Source organism: Corvus brachyrhynchos, unplaced genomic scaffold, assembly GCF_000691975.1.
Source record: "Corvus brachyrhynchos isolate BGI_N302 unplaced genomic scaffold, ASM69197v1 scaffold97, whole genome shotgun sequence".
NCBI lineage: Eukaryota > Metazoa > Chordata > Aves > Passeriformes > Corvidae > Corvus > Corvus brachyrhynchos.
The window spans coordinates 5650729-5655961 of NW_008239758.1; positions in this window are offsets into that span (position 1 = coordinate 5650729).

Sequence of the window (5233 nt, forward strand, 5' to 3'; positions counted from 1 at the left end):
AATCTGTGCCACGTTATCCTTTTTCTTATTCCTTGGCCTTTCCAAGACCTTTTTCTCAGTTTTTTTTTTTTTTTTTTTTTAATTTTTAATTGCAGATATCTTCCCCGGACCATCTCTTGGACATTGCAGCCATGACCAGACCTTTTCCCTGGCTAGGTACATTAATTCAGGAGCTGCCTGGGTGGGAGACTGGTTCAGATCCCAGCACTGAATGCAAGCGCAGCAATGTTTGCTATCTTCGTGACAGGGCTGTTTCTTTAGACCTCACTTGAACATGTTTTCACCTGAGTTTTTTATCCCTGATGATTTGAGCAAACAGTTCTCAGTCATATGCTTGTCCCTACAGTTTGTTATCAGCCTTGTGGAGTTTATGGACAGGACATCAGCTGGAATGGCTTCATCCTACCCTTGTCTCCACATGTCCACAGCATGGACAAGGTCAACACAAGCTTGAAGCCTACTACCACAGGCTGCTCTCCAGTGACGTCCAGTGAGCTGAGACCTTCACCTTTCATCACACAGCAGTCACTGCCCAAAAATGATTGTCCCACACACCTCTCCTTGACCCCCTTCCTGCTCCTCTTCCTGCAGGTTCCAGGGCCATGCTGACCCAAGTGCAGGATGCAACCTTCCCTGTTCCACAGGGGTCCTCCTGCAAAGAAATACAGACAACAGATCAAAAGATGCTTCCAAGCACTTCCCAGGGTGGTGGGAACAAGGAGCTCTGCTTCAGGGTGCAACACTTTTGATGCTGGTGTGCCTGCATGGCTCAGGTGAGAGGCAAACTCCTCCTGGCTCTGCAGGGGCTGATATTTTCCTCCTGCAGCCCATCTCAGTGATGCCATGGTGGATGCTGTGCGCTCAAACCAACCCTGATGTCCCTCCCTGAAAGATGGCACTAGCACCTGGGCATTTACTCTGCAAGCTGGACCCTCTCCAACGTGTAGCTTTTGGGGCCTCTCTGCCAAGGGGCGCATGAACCTGCAGCTAAATTCCCAAGGCAGAGCATATAAACCCCTTTTCCCCGCCTCTCCCGTCAGAGCTTACACCCTGCTCTCTGCCCGGCACCGCTGCCGGAGCAGCTCTGCCCGCCCGGGGCTGGCTGCCTGTCAGAGGTGTGCAAAGTGGTCCTACTGTCGGCAGATCTGCAGATCCTCCCGGACGGGAGGGGGGCTAGGAAAATGTCAGCTCATCATTTTCAGTGAGCGGGAGTGCTGTTCTGGTAAGAGGGAGCGGGGCGGCGCGAGCCTCAGCGCGGGCCTGCCGGATCGATACGGAGATCAGAGGCTCGAGTGGATGTCAGCGCTTGTGATGACTGAGCAGATATTGGACCACGGATCTCTCTCTGGTCATGCCTCCAGGGGTTGTGGTGTTTGCAGGCCTCAGGAGGCAAGCAGTGCATTGGGCAGCCTGGGGTATGGGGTGACGAGGGGAGAAAGGCTGTCCCCAGGGGATGGCCAGCCCAAGAATGAGAGGTTAAAGGCAGCTCTGCAGGTGGGAAGAGTAGAACCACAAACCAAACAGCTGCCTTCACCTCTGTCTGTGGTCAGGAGCTCCTCAGGCACTTCCCTGCCCCACTCTTTTGTCTGGGATGAGTGTTTCTGTAGCAACTTGTGTCCCCGTGCAGAGGGCAGCTGGGATGGGGCAGATGGGAACTTGTGTTTAGTTTTCACCCAGCGCATCCCATGGAATTTCTGGAGGCCCTCAAAGGCCAGAGGAAACCCAGCCCCTGGGCCCCTGTGGGGCAGAGTTCTTACAGGAAGCACTGATTTCATTCTTCATGGAGATGCTTCTTGAAAGAGCAATTTGCCAGCATCCCTCACAGCAATAATGGCAAGGCCTCTGCTCGAGATACCATCTCTACACTCTGACAGCCCCATCACTCATGCCCTGCTCCTGCCTCCCTCTTCCACAGGGACAGGAGTGAGGGATGGAGGCAGTGTTGGAAGCAGGAACGATGTGTTCCCACCACGGGCAGCTCCCAGCTACTCCCGTCCTCTTTTGGGTCTGGCTGTGCAAGTGGTAGCGCTGCCCTTGCTGGGCATCATCTCCTCTCTGCCCATGCAGAGGTGAGGGGTGCTGGGTTTGAGCAGGGGAAGCAGGACCAGCTCTGGTGCTGGGTGAAGGCTGGTGGCCCATCTGCCCTCTGTGGCAGGGACTTTGCTGTCTGAAGTCTCTTCCTCCAGTGAACCTGCCAATCCTGCTGGCAGCCAGCACCAGGAAGGATGAACAACTCCCCCCAGTTTCTTTCTCCTGCCTGCCTCCCACCTGCCCTCGGGCACCCAGCTGGATGCTCCTGCTCCTCCTATTCCCCTGCTTTGCCTGGCCACATTTCCTCAGTGAGAGCAGATTTATCTATTAGTGGCAGAGGAAGACGTGGCTTGGCACAAATCCTTCTCATCAGCTGCTGAAGCAGGGCCTGCCTGGCACCAGGTGGCAGAGTGGGTTGGGCAAGTCATGGGGGTGGGTGGGCTCCCGTGTCCTCCACACCCAGGAGAGCTGACCTGAGACACCCCCAACTTTCCATGGGTTAAACCTTGGCTTTGCAAGCAGAGGACAAAGCTGGTAACTGGATTGCAGGGGACCTGAAAACCTCTCTGACTGCTGCTGAAGCAGGGCCTGCCTGGCACCAGGTGGCAGAGTGGGTTGGGCAAGTCATGGGGGTGGGTGGGCTCCCGTGTCCTCCACACCCAGGAGAGCTGACCTGAGACACCCCCAACTTTCCATGGGTTAAACCTTGGCTTTGCAAGCAGAGGACAAAGCTGGTAACTGGATTGCAGGGGACCTGAAAACCTCTCTGACTGGGTTTGTGCTTTGGTAGTAGCTGTACTCTGCTCCAGACCAGGGGATGACCCCATGGGGGACAGAGGGACAGGGTGCTCATGTGTGCAGCCCTGGCCAAGCAGTGCCACCCTGGCACCTCCAGGTGACAGTGGCTTCCTCCAGGTGACGGTGCTGATCTACCAGAAAAGAGCCTTGCTGTGTTGCAGGACTGCAGCGGGTCCCCAAGGTGGGTGTGTCCCCAGTCGTGACTCACCCTGTGGTGACATGCCAGGGAAGGCTGATGGCCTCACACCTGTTTCATATGTGATGGTGTGATTGATGTCAAGTTCCATGAAGAATCTGTGACCTAGCACCAGCTCCAGCACAAAGGAAGCCCTGGTGTCATCCTGGGCCCTGGTTTTGGACGTAGTGTGACATTCCCATCCATTCCCTGTGCTGCTGGGGGATGAGCCCACGTGCTGACTGAGCATTGTGGGGTGCCTGGTGTTCCCCATGGGCAGGGATATATGACATGGTGCCCTCCCCCAATGACTTCTGCAGTCTGGTAACCGGGCTGAGCCACAAGAATGGCATCTCTCTGATACAGGGGGAGGCAGGGAGTAGAAAACATGCCCGTGTGTTTTCCTCTCTGGTGCTTCCCTATAGGTGCCTGAGGATGGGTGATGCTTCTCATGGGAATGGGAATCTACAAAATTCTCCCCTGTGCCCCACTTTTCCTGCAGTGCCAGGCACTCCAGTGACCTCTTTTGCTCCAGGTACTTCATTTCCATAATTCAGAAGCAGGTGGGGCTCAGGGAGAAAACAGCCCTCCCACCTCGATATTTCTTCTTTAGCCCAATGCACCTGCTTCCCCTGGGGAGCCCACGCAGGAGGAACCCTGGTGAAACTGCCTGGCACCCCAGAAGACCCCATGGGAGCGGCAATGATGCCCCAGAATGAGCAGCCCCTTGCACATCACTGCCATTCTCAGGGTTTCTGGCTGAGCAGCAGTGGGTGAGGACTTGCCCAAGCAGAAGCCCTCCCCGTGTCCCACTGGGACAGGCTCCCTGCCGAGGGCCATGGGTGCATGAATCCCAGTTGCAAATCCCTTCAGTGTGGTGAAGTTTTTTCCCTCTTTACCCCCAAATCCTGTCGCCTCTCTTCGAGCAGGATGATTCTGGGTGTGTAGCAGAGTCTGAAGGTGCTGTCTCAGCCAGCGCTGTCTCTCCTCCTTGTGCAAAGCCCTGTGCCTGGCAGAAGTAGACCCTTGAAATATTTGGAGTCCTACACCTGTAATTCCTCCCTTTGCCCGTGCTCCTGCCTGCAGCACCATCCCTTTATCGCTTTCTCTGTGCAGAGGAGCAGAGACATGAAACTATTGGGGAAAAAAAAAAAAAAGGCATGCAGAAAAGCGCTGTGGAAAAGCAGAGCAAATTAAGCAGAGCTCTGATCTGCTTGGGTTTGTGCTTGCCAAAAATGCACCATGCATCTTAATTCGCTCTGCTGTTCAGCTCGCACTCACTGCTCTCCTGATGCCATTTCGGCGCTCTGAGCTCAGCCTTTTCAACACTTCAGTCTTCCTCTTTCAGGATTTTTTTTTTTTTTTTTTTTTTGCGTTTCTGACTGCAGAATCTGCTGCAGGAGGGAAGGGGAAGCCAGGGGAGGGAGGACGGGAGCCCCGACCCTGGGTGCTCCTGCCTGCGCTTCCCGGCAGCCAGCTGGGTCCCCAATGCATTTTTTAGGGGTTGGGGGGTGCATCTTTTCTTGAAAGTCCTTCCTGGGTGCTCTTCAGTCGCTTTTTTCACACCCAGCCGTCTGATCTGCCTCTCGCTAGGATCCTCCAAAGAAGAAGAAGAAAAAAAATTTAAATTGCTGTAATCCACGCTGGCTTTTATTCTCTTCCAGTTCAGTTTAATCTCTCTTTCCTCTCCACCCTTATGTCCGGGTTGGGGGAGGAGGGGGGGAAACCCACCCAACAACCAAGCGAAAGGCAGCATCGTCCTCCAAAAGAGCTTGGGAAAGCAGGAGCCGAGCCAGAGCCCCTCTGCTCTCCCCCACCAAAAATTTAACCCCAGCTTCAACTTTTCCTCCGCTCCCGGGGCTGAGCTGGGCTCCAGCCGTGGGGTTTTTCCCCTCTCTCCCCCCCTCCTCCTACACTGGTTTAAGCGGAGAGGGAGGGGGGTGGGGAATCCTTTTTATTGCGGAGCCCGGCTCTCTTTGCAAGCCTTCCTCCTCCTCTTCCTCCTCCTCCTCCCCTGCTTTTTGTGCCCACCGCAGCAGGGCTGGCCAGGCCGGGGGAGGGAAGCGATGGGAAGGGGAGATCGCCCCCTCCTCTCCCTCTGTCTGTTTTTTTTGCAGGTGTGTCAATTTTAATTCTGCCCAGTAGGTGGGACTTGGTGACTTTCGCACCGTTTTTGTTATTTATTTATTTCCCCGGCTGCTTCTCTCCCTCCCTCCCCTCCCCTCCCTC